Source organism: Geotrypetes seraphini, chromosome 9, assembly GCF_902459505.1.
Source record: "Geotrypetes seraphini chromosome 9, aGeoSer1.1, whole genome shotgun sequence".
Classification (NCBI taxonomy): Eukaryota; Metazoa; Chordata; class Amphibia; order Gymnophiona; family Dermophiidae; genus Geotrypetes; species Geotrypetes seraphini.
In genome coordinates this window covers 86,217,862-86,229,835 of record NC_047092.1, presented here as the reverse complement: position 1 = coordinate 86,229,835, position 11,974 = coordinate 86,217,862, and the positions used below count along the sequence as shown (strand labels likewise).

General features: G+C 42.3%; 1 long non-coding RNA gene across 1 annotated transcript in view; it reads right to left on the bottom strand.

The window, feature by feature from the left end:
• Positions 1–488: 488 nt before the first annotated feature.
• The window catches only part of LOC117367303, a 58,881-nt gene continuing 47,395 nt past the window's right edge, over positions 489–11,974 (bottom strand). Inside the window, exon 4 of the long non-coding RNA XR_004540729.1 lies at positions 489–597. This is a non-coding gene — a long non-coding RNA (uncharacterized LOC117367303). The remainder of the gene's footprint in view (positions 598–11,974) is intronic.

Here is an 11,974-nt window from a genome sequence, read left to right as displayed (position 1 = left end):
TATTACTGACTCCATTTTGGTTTTCTGTTTTTCTGTAAGTATCTTCTTCTTGGTTTTACTCCATCTTGGTTCTCTGCTTTTCTCTGTCTCTGTCTGTCTTTGTTCAGTTTTTCCCTCTTTTAGCCTTGTGGTTCTAATTGATACCAGATGTGCTTGAGCTGGTTAGGAGCATATTAGATTATGTATCCCAAAATGGAGATTACGTATCCCAAAATGGGGTATAACAGAGAAAGCCTATTAAGTATGAATGCAATATATCGTGTTGTGTGTGAATGGGGCCCTGAATGATTTCTCAAAGGGTATAAGAAGATGCTGGTGAGGTAAATCAACCTTGACAAGTCCAAAACTCCACCTCACACCATTAGAGAAAGAGATATATTGCTGAATCTATCAATTTAGAATAGCCACCTCCAATACATTGTACATTCAAGGTTTAGGTAAACAGTCCTCTTCAAATCATATCAGAAGTAAGACAAACCAAATGTATAGGATAATTCATTCATTTATTTTTCTTCCATACAGCAGAGATACTTGCATGTCCCCGACGGGACCCGTTTCGCCCAAACTGGGCTTTTTCAAGGGTTCACAGTGGGCGCTCTGCATAATACAAAAAGATTTCATGTACAACATATCTAAAATTTTAAGAATTTTTAAGAAAACAAAGTATATAAATCTATTAATCCACTCTAATTTATATCTCACTCTAATGAGACTGCTTAAACAGCTATTCAAATTCTAACAAACCCTATCCATAATACACATATTCTCATTCAAAATAAATAATCCTAAAATGGAGAAGTATTATTACTAATGTTCCTGAGAATATAAATAAATATAATTCATACACATTAAATATACATAAAAGTACAATAATTAAGTATGCTAAAAGCAATCAGAGTTCATTCATTAATACACTTTTTAATATATCGTTATCTCTCTAAAACACTTTGTGTATAGTTGATTATGCACCAAAAGTCATCAAGTTCATCTATTATAGACTACTTTAATTGATAACCATTTCATCAAATACTAATTGACAATTCAATTTATATTAACTTGATGACTTACTCATAATTACCTATTCATTTACTTCATCAAATACTAATCAACCTAATTCAACTTATAATTCCTCAATAATTAACTCATTCCTTATAATCAAGCATATTATTGAAGCTAATTTGATTATAGGTCTCAAAGATAAATTCATACACATTAAGCTAAAACACAACAAAGAGAACTCTTTAATAATTTATATATAACTAATGAAAACTTTTTATATAACTAATGAAAATTTTAATAAGAACTCTCAAATAATTTATATATAATGAAAATTTTTTATATAACTAATAAAAATTTTAATAATTCATTATATATTTTAAACATTCTATCTTTAAAAACTCATCAAATTCATCTATTGATTAACTTACTTCCCTTAAAACTAAGTGACTTAGTTCAATTTATCTTAACTTGAAGACTTAATCATATTAACTCTTTAATTTACTTCATCAAATGCTGATTGACTTAAGTCAATTCATGTTAACACAATAATGAACTCCTTCCTTATAATCAACTATACTAATGAAGCTAATTAAACTTAAATATCTCAAATTGATAAATCATTAACTTGCTTCATCTAAACCCAATCAATTTAATTTATGTTTACTTAATTACCTAAAGCAGTTACATTGATCCCACAATTGATCCCACAATTAAATCATTTCCTATTTATCCTCTCATTATTGCTATAAAATTCCTTATAATTAACAAAATGTTAATTGACTTAATACAATTTATGTTAACATACTAATGAACTACTTCCTTATAATCAACCATACTATTGAAGCTAATTAAATTTATAAATCTCAAATTGATAGATCATTAACTTACTTCATCTAGACCCAATAATTTATATCTACTTCATTATCTAAAGCAATCACATTAATCCCTCAATTACTTAAATCATTTCCAATTTATCTTCCCATAGTTACTAAAAAATTCATTTTAATTAACAGAATCTCAAAGTGCTAAATCAGTGCAATTACATCCCTTAAATGAAATTCATCAAATATTAAATATCAAACATACATATCAACTCTTTCTAAAAATCCATAGTACATACTGTGCCTTTAAAAATACTACAACCATCTAAATACAGCTAATATACTTTAAAACTAAAACTAAAACATTATAAAACTTTAAAACCCACTTATAGTGCCAATCTAATTCTCATGTGAACTATACCTTTCATATATCTTTAGAGAAAAACTCTCAAAATAAATGAGCTTATTTTAATTACCTTTCACAATTCATTGTTACATGCCAAACGTTCACCTCATTCAGTACCCCATTAATTTAAAAAGTGAAAAACTAATCAAAATGTACTAAATCTTGCTTAAATCTCTTAACAATACTGTTCTATCTATAGAAAGAGTAAATGCTCCATCTGCATTAAGCAAAATTACCCACCTTTCTTCAGCGTCCTCACTTCTTAACTGCTAGATCTGCTGGGAGTATTTTGACTTAAAGTTGACTTCCCTTATAAGCACCGATGCTGTTACAGCTCACTTCCGGTGCCCGACGTGCTTACGTCTCATTACACGTTCCTAACCTTCCTTTAAGGCTGTTTTTCTCAGCCAAACCTAATCGAATGCAGCAGCGCATGCACTCATTCAATAGTATTTTAAACTTCATTTTGTCAACAAAACACGTTCTACCGTAATGGCATCAATAACATTTCAAAAGTGAGGCAAAAAACACCCAAGGAAAACAACCTCTCCTCTCTATTGTGTTCAAAATTCAAACAAATATTTATCAATCCAGGTTAAAGTGAGACGCTGAAAAGAGTGGGGGGGGGGGGGGGGAGGCTGATAAATACTACCAAGCCTAACAATAACATTCTAAATAGAACACTGAAAAAATAACAATGAATAAAGCATTGTACTTATGATATATGCATCAAAGCTAAAATAAGCAAATACATCATACATTAATTCACAATACCAAATTTATAACAACCAAAAAGAAAAAAGAAAAAGAAAAGAAAAAAGGGAAAGGGTAACAAAGAGGAATTTCCCAAAAATGATGATCAGCCAAAAATAAAACACAGAATGAGTTCTTCTCCACAAATAAATAATTAAATTTATGGTTTCCAGTCAATGTCTGAATTTAACCCATTAGGTTCCAGAGTATTCAACAAGAAAATCCACTTGGTTTCTTTCTGAAGTAGTCTATTTTTTCTATTGCCACCTCTCTTACTTTGTGCCACATGGTCCAATGCTACACATTTGAAGTCTTCAAATTTATGATGAAATTCTAAACAATGTTCTACTAAAGGTTCAGATAATCTCGAACATTTTATATTGGATTTATGTTCTGATATCCTAGTCTTTAATGATCTCGTGGTCATCTCAACATATATCTTGTTACAAGGGCAGATCATCAAATATATGACAAATGTTGATTTACAGTTTAAAAAATGATTTATCACATATTCTTTATTATCTTTTGGATTTTTGAAGATCTTCATTTGGGTGCATATGCCACAAATATTGCATGACAGGCACTTAAAGAAACCTGATGGTAACGAATCTCTTTGGGTTGAAGAATTCTCTCCCGTTCTCAGGATTTCCTTTAAGTTTTTTTCTCTTGAAAATGCTATTCTTAATTTCAAATTCCTCATTGCTGGATGCATTGTAATAATGTCCCAATATTTATGTAAGGTAGTGGTTAATAGATTGCTTAAACCATTGTATCTAATAACACATGTGATCGTGTCTTCTGTTTCTCCATCCTTTTCCCTTTCAGTCAGCAGCCAGTCTCTATTACAATACTTTGCTCTCTTAAATGCTTTTCTAATAACCTTTTTAGGGTATCCTCTACTCAATAATTTACTCTCCAGAATCTTTCCCTGTTTTTTAAAATCTTCATCTCTTGTACAATTTCTTTTTAATCTTAGAAATTGAGAGTATGGTAAACTGTTCTTTAATTTATTAGAATGGTTACTGTCATACATCAAAAATGTATTCCTATCTGTTTCTTTAATAAACACATCCGTTATAAATTTCTTATCTTCTTGAATAATTTCTATGTCTAGAAAATTAATTCTATTTGCTGAATATAGTGTAGTAAATTTTAAATTATCATCACACGAGTTGAGCCATTTAAAGAAACTTTCTAAAAGATGGACCGGTCCCTTCCACAACGTAAAAATGTTGTCTATGAATCTACGCCAAAAGTAAATATACTGAATGAACGGTGAATTGTTAATCCATTCTAATTCAAATTTAGTCATGAATAAGTTAGCAATTGTGGGTGCAAAGGTGGCTCCCATTGCCACTCCTCTTTTTTGTATAAAATACTCATCATTGTACTGGAAATAATTTTCTTTCATTGCAATGTTGAGTATTTCCATTAGAAATTCTGTAGGAATTTTATGTGGCCTTGGTCTCATGTCTAAATTTTCTTTTGCAATCATAATGGCTTCATTTTGAGGAATGGACGTGTAAAGAGATACCACATCACATGTAACCATTATAAAAGGAAACTCATTTTCTGGTATCTCTGACAGTAAATTCTGTAAGTATCTTCTTCTTGGTTTTACTCCATCTTGGTTCTCTGCTTTTCTCTGTCTCTGTCTGTCTTTGTTCAGTTTTTCCCTCTTTTAGCCTTGTTGTTCTAATTGATACCAGATGTGCTTGAGCTGGTTAGGAGCATATTAGATTACGTATCCCAAAATGGGGCATAACAGAGAAAGCCTTCTTGTATTAAGTATGAATGCAATATATCGTGTTGTGTGTGAATGGGGCCCTGAATGATTTCCAATATTTTATATATTTTAAACCTGAAGAAACTCTAAGGAGAAATCCTGAGGCAACATCTGGAAATAGTTAGAGTCAGAAACACTGTGCCAGTCTTAGAAGGAGTCAGAGTGGAGGGAATAGCCCCTCCTCCTTTCTATGGTACTGATAGGGACATGAACTTTTCAGCACTTTTCAACAGATCCTGAAAACAAATGCAGGCTCTCCTGAAACAGATAAGCAGGTTTAGATTTAAAGTTTTCTTTGGATATGTTATAATATATTTATGCATATTCAGAAATTAATGTAAACAAAAATATGACTTTAAAAACTATGTCTTTGAGTTTGAAAAACTATGTAAAGGAATTTTCTTTGTCCAAAGCTAAGGACAGCCTCTGTTAGTGGATTGGCTGACAGCCAATGATGTTAAACTGGACTGAAGATATATATTGGTGAATAACGGTTATAAGATTGAGATTTTTGCCAGAAAAGCCAGCAGTTGGCATCTGTAAAGATCTCCCAATGACGCAATAACTTTTTGATAGATGATATGGAAATAAATAAAAATTAATAAGTTTTTTTGAACCTTTGCGTCATGTGCCATGTTTCATATACTCTTTACCCACCCATGAGCAAACCTGGCTGCTTACATCTCCAATGTGTAAATATGCTTCTCCTCTTGTCCATTTTCAGGTGTCCTGGACAGCCAAGTGTAGTCTCTGCTGCGGTATTGGCAGATCCTGTTCCATCTAACTGATACCTGTGCATACGTGAGCATCTTTGTGTTTTTTAGGGAAATATCTTCCTTTTTACATACCTGGTTTACCAAAGAAGTGCATGTAGGTTGCTTTCTTTGGGGTGTTGTTATTATACGGCTCCAGAACCAGGAACATGGATTGAGAAATCTGGGTTTTACTTCCATTGCCTTCAGTGGAAGGAAGAAAAACCTAGATGTCTCATTCAGTCATCCTCTTGTTCTAGAGGCTGACTGCCCTTAGCAGCAGCCCTTTATTCGGGAGCTTACAGTTTAGCTGTAAGCTGATAACAGTGGCTGAGCGAACTCTTATACCATAGTTACAGTGGGCTGGAGATGGAGGGAAGGGTTGGAATGTGAGGGTTGGTAGTGGGAGCTAGAGGTTGGCAGGGATTGGTGGTTGGGGTGCTAGGACAGGAGGATTGGTTGTGAGGAAGGGTGAAGGGTAATTGGTGGAGGAATTGTGTGGGATTAAGGGTGAATTTTGTGGATTGAATCAGTTTGGGAAGGGTGGGAGTGTGGGAAGAGGTGGGTAGGCAGGGTTAAATTTGTTCAGGTTTAAATTTGTTTTGTGTTGTTGAGCAATTTACTAGTAGTTTTACCTTTCCTTCCTGGTTTCCTGACGTGGTTGCTGCTTCGGAGTGTTTTTGGGCTGGTGTGCGGTGGTTTTATGGAGAACGGACCGTTGCTTTTGTTTCTTTGGGTAGTGCCGGTATTTGTGACAAGCATTGGAACTGAGCTGTAGTTCCTGTCAGGGTTTTTAGCGGTTCCATTACCGAGTATCCTTTTTGCTACTCTCGCGTTGTTGATGGGGTGACGCACGTTGGTGTGGCACCGGACTTGATAGGTCCTCATTCTGTGTCTTCCTGCTCGTTTCCAGCTGTTCTGGGCACCGCGAGTTTCCTTGGGGGCAGGCTATACACGACGCGCAGCATTAGCGTCTTTTCCCTGCTTGGTTTGACAGGGGTGCTGCGTGTCTTTGTGAGCCGGCATGGCCTGCCGGCCTGGCTAGGTCGGCCTCGCTCGTCTTTTCCTGCTCAGTCCAGTGGAGGGGAGCTGACAGTGTGAGCACCGAGCTGGTCGGATAAGCCTTTTCTTCTGCTTCTGTTGTTGTCTGGAGCACCGGGTGTCTGTGAACTGAGGTGTCAGTGCACAGCTGAAGTCTTTCTGTTTCCTGCTGTGTGGGTTGCCTTTGTGGTGTGTGTAAGTTTTTTGCTGCCAGTGGTTCTTGCCTGCTTCTTCATTTTGTTAAGGCTCTTTAGGTGTGTATTCTTGGGGGCAGTTGGGGGGGAGGTGTTGGGTTCGTGGTGTGGGGGTTGGGTTGCTGTGTGGTTGAGCTGTGTGTGGTGTGAGTGATTTGGGTGGGGTGAGCTAGTTTGGGGCACAGTTCTTGCACATTAGTGGGAGCAGGTTTTTCTATTTTGTTCTGTTATGGCTCCTAGGAAGCCGCGTAATGCTAGCAGGGGCTCTTCAGCTAAAGGGGGTTCTTCTGCTATAAGGGGCTCTTCGGCAACAAGGGGCTCTTCAGCTAGGGGGGCCCGTAGGGGTCAATCTACCGTGGTGGGTTCTGTTCCCCGTGATGCTGTGGCTGGGACACCGAGGCATGGTTCCTGTGCAGCTGTTCGGAGGGGTGTTGGGCCCCGCAGAGGTGGGGCTCATGGTGTCAGGACCCCTAGTGTCAGGACCCCTGTTACACAGACATCTGTGGTGACAGCTTCCTCTCAGCCTGGTCCATCTGTGGTGGCTCCTGCTCCTATTGATCATTCTGGTGAGTCTCTTGGGGCTTTGATGGATGTTTTGTCTGGTGTGGGTGCTGCCGAGTCTGGGAGTGGGGTGGCACAACGGGGGCACTCGGGGGTGCGTCCGGTGGCTCGATCTGTGGCGAAGCGTTTGCGGGATAAAAAATTTTTGAAACGTCTCCAGCATGTTGTGAAGCAGTTAGATGTGGACAAGAGGCAGCGTAGGAGGGTTCCTGCTGATCCTATGGCTGTTTGGCAGTCGTCGGATTCCTGGGATTCCTCAGAAGTTTCTTCTGGTGCCTCTTCCTCATCTGAGAGTGGTGCTGCAGCTGGACCTTCGGCTCAGTCGGTGGATTTGGGAGTGTGTGTCCCGCCGTCCATGCCTGTGTCGAGTGGTTCTGCTGGTGCCGCTGCTCAGATGATGCGTCGTGGACATACCTTATGCGAAATTGCGTCCTTAGACTGTAGTATTTCTAAGAAATTGCGGGAAAAAATATTGAGGGTCAAGTATGTGGATGTTTTTTCTTTGTTGGAAAAGGAACAGGGTACGTTGGATAAGAAAAAAGATACTAGTAAGGCTGATGGGCAGCGTAGTCGTTGTCGTGTGCCTAGAACCATTATGAATTGGTTGTTGGGTTTTAATATTTATGCTTCTGTGGTTGGGGCAGCACGGCCTGGGTTGTATGCAGGCTTTTTGAAATATTCTGATCTCATTTTGCGGGCGTTTAAGATTTATGGTGGTTGGTCATGGTTAAACTATGATGAGCAATTTCGTAAAAGTTTGGCTACTGACAAATCATGGGTGTGGGGGTATAGGGATGTGGATTTATGGCTTGCAGAGATGACGCAGGCTCGTGCTGGTTCCTTACGTTTCGGAGGGGGAGCTGGCTCTGCTGTCTTGGGAGGGCCCTCAGTTAGTGGGGTCTCCACCTCTTTTGGTTCCCAGGTGCCCCTTGGTAATTCCAGACGTGGTGAGACCTTTGGGTTGCCTGGGTCACGGGTTGCCGTGGGAACCTTCTGTTTCCAGTTTAATGCCATGCGCTGTGACCGAGCGGTCTGTAAATTCAGACATCGGTGTAGTCAATGTTCCGGTGCCCACCCAGCATTTTGTTGTTTCAGTGCTGGAGCCAATGGTCGCGGGGCAGGGGTCCGGTCTGCCGGGTCCTTTGGCGGGAGTTTGCCAGGTCAAAGCAGAGTCCCCAATTAATTTACCCATGCTTGATCTATGGCTCGGATTGTACCCTTTAGAGGATGTTGCTCAGCTGCTGGGAGAAGGTTTTCATTTTGGTTTAGTGATTCCTTTTGCTGGGCCACCCCTTGCTCATCATTGTCGTAATTCTCCTTCAGTTGAACAGCATGTGGAGGTGGTTCGTGTTAAATTGCAGAAGGAGTTGGAGTTGGGGAGGATTGCTTGCCCATTTTCTTTTCTGCCTTTTCCAGACTTGGTACTATCACCTTTGGGTGTTGTGCCTAAAAAGGAGCCGGGCAAGTTCCGGCTCATCCATAATTTATCATTTCCTTTGGGCTGTAGTGTGAATTCTTTTATTGACCCCCTTTTTTGTTCTGTGCAGTATACCTCGTTTGATGTGGCCATTGCTATGCTGCGAAATCTGGGTCCGGGTGCGCTTTTGGCTAAGGCCAATATTGAGTCTGCATTTCGTTTACTTCCTGTGCATCCAGATTCTTTTTATTTGCTTGGTTTTCATTTTGAGCATCGATTTTATTTTGACAAATGTATGCCCATGGGTTGCTCTGTTTCTTGTTCTTATTTTGAGGCATTTTCTACTTTTATTCATTGGGTTACTCAATGTGTTTCTGGATGTGTGACTATTGTACATTATCTGGATGATTTTTTGTTTGGGGGTCCGGCTGGTTCTTCTCAGTGTGCTGATTTGGTGGTGGCTTTTCACGCAGTAACTAAGAATTTGGGGGTTCCCTTAGCATTGGATAAATCTGAAGGGCCAGCTACTTCCTTAGTTTTTCTGGGGGTTGAATTGGACTCTGTGCGTATGGAATCTCGTTTGCCTGCTGTTAAGGTTGCTGCCTTGAGAGAGGCTATTTAGGCAGCGTTGCAGAAATCCAAATTGACATTGCGGGAAATTCAGTCTCTGGTGGGACACTTTAATTTTGCTTCTCGGGTGATCCCGATGGGTCGGGTTTTTTGCCGTCGTTTGGCAATTTTGTCTCGGGGCTTGCAGAAACCGCATTTCCGTGTGCGCATTACACAGGGTGTGCGGGAAGATCTTCGGTTGTGGTCTCATTTTTTGGTTTGCTTTAATGGGGTTTGTGTGTGGCAACAGGAGGAAGTTACATCAGTGGATTTACGTCTTTTTACTGATGCCGAGATCGGGGTTGGTGTGATAATATTGCTTTGTTAGAGCTTTTTCCGGTCTTTGTGGCTATGGTTCTTTGGGGAACAAGTTGGCTAACAGGAGAGTGGCGGCTTTTTCTGATAACATTGCTGTTGTGCAGGCGCTTAGGCCCTGATTCTCCAAAAGTGCGTCCCGATTTTTGGCAGCTGTAGGCGTCCTACAGCTGTCTAATCAGCCAATCGGGATGCACGTTTTTTAAACAAATGCTCCCCAGGCAGGCCGCCTATATTGAAGGCGAGGCCCGCAAGACACCTAAGCTCGCCTAAGGGCCTTAGGCGAACCTACGCGTCTCCCTAGTAGAGGAAGAGACGCTTACAATGTAGGCCAACAAAATGCTGGTCTACATTGTAAGTAGACGTGGCTGCTATACTTATTGCGGCAAGGGATCTCTCTGCTGCTATAAGTATAGCGGGCCGCGGCCACCTGTCCAATTGCTGGCAGGAGGATGCTCAAACCCTCCTGCCAGAAGATGCCCCCCCGCCACTCCCGACCCCCCCCCCCCCCCGACACTATCGCCTGCCCCCCCGACACTACCGATCGCTGGCAGGAGGGTGCCCAATCCCTCCTGCCGGAAGACGCACCCCCTCCGCACCCCCCCCCCGCGCTAACAGCCCTCAAACCTCCCCCCAACCAAACTAACCTTTCCTTGTTGGCCAGACGGGACTTGCCCATCCAGCCAGCAGGCCAGTCTCGTCGAAATGAGGCAGGCCCGCCCCTTCCCGGCCTATCCTTCCGAAGCCTAAGGCCTGATTTGCCCAGGCTCTAGAAGCCTAGAAGCCTGGACCAATCAGGCCTTAGGCATAGCGGGTCCGCCCATCCCCACTTAATCTAAGGCGCCTGGGCCAATCAGGCCTTAGACTTAGTGGGGATGGGCGGACCCGCTATGCCTAAGGCCTGATTGGACCAGGCTTCTAGAGCCTGGGCCAATCAGGCCTTAGGCTTCGGAAGGATGGGCCGGAAGGGGCAGGCCCGCCTCATTTCGATGAGACTGGCCTGCCGGCTGGACGGGCAAGTCCCGTCTGGCCAACAAGGAAAGGTTAATTTGGTTGGGGGGAGGTTTGAGGGCTGTTAGCGTGGGGGGGGGGTGCGGAGGGGGTGCGTCTTTCGGCAGGAGGGATTGGGCACCCTCCTGCCAGCGATCGGTAGTGTTGGGGGGGGCGGTCGGTGGTGTCGGGGGGGGCGGTCGGTAGTGTCGGGGGGGGGCATCTTCTGGCAGGAGGGATTGGGCACCCTCCTGCCAGCGATCGGTAGTGTCAGGGGGGGCGGTCGGTAGTGTCGGGGGGCAGTCGGGCCTCGCCTTCAATATAGGCGGCCTGCCTGGGGAGCATTTTAAAAAAAAACGTGCATCCTGATTGGCTGATTAGACAGCTGTAGGACGCCTACAGCTGCCTAAAATCGGGACGCACTTTTGGAGAATCATGGCCTTAATGCTCAATCTGCTCATTGTCCATTATTGGTTGAGCTTTTGAGGCTCATTGTTTTGCATTGTTTACAGCTTCATACCACACTCTCTGCTAAGCATGTTCCTGGTTTCTTGAATGAGATTGCTGATTCCTTATCTCAGTTTCAGTGGGCCCGTTTCCGGGCTTTGGTGCCTGCAGCGGACGAAGAACCCGTGGTCATGCCTGTCACACTGTGGACCTGTTTGCTGGATCGTTGGGAGAGTTACTGAGGAATTCCTTGGCTGAGAATACGTGGAATTCTTATCGGTCTGGCTGGCGCCGTTACCTGAGGTTTTTGGAAGCCACATCTGCATTGGCTGTTCTGCTCTTTTCGGTATCTCTCTTGGTACACTTCTTGCTTTTTGCTCAGCAACGGGGCTGGTCTGTTGGGGTAGTTCGTGCCTCTTTGGCCAGCGTTGCTTTTTTGGCTCAGCTGCTCGGCTATCCGAATCCTTGTGCTTCCTTTTTAGTGAAGAAATTGTGGGTTGGCTTTCAGCGCTCTATTCTTATTAGGCCTGAGCGTTTGCCTATTTTACCACTTTTATTGAAGCAGTTGTGTGCTGTTTTGCCTGGGGTTTGTACGGATGGCTTTGAAGTGTTGTTGTTCCGGGTGGCTTTTAATGTTGCCTTTTTTGCAGCTTTGCGAGTTGGTGAACTGGTAGCTCCAGCAAAGTCTGCGGTTAGTAGCACTGGCCTCCTGGTATCTGATGTGTTTGTGGGTAGGCGCTGTTTGCATTTGCATATACGGCGTTCGACGACTGATCCTTTTGAGAGAGGGTCCTCTGTTTATTTGCGGGCTTTGGCAGCTGATCCCTTGTGTCCTGTGCAGTGTGCATTGTCTTATGCTGCGGTGCGCCCGCTGGGGGGGTCT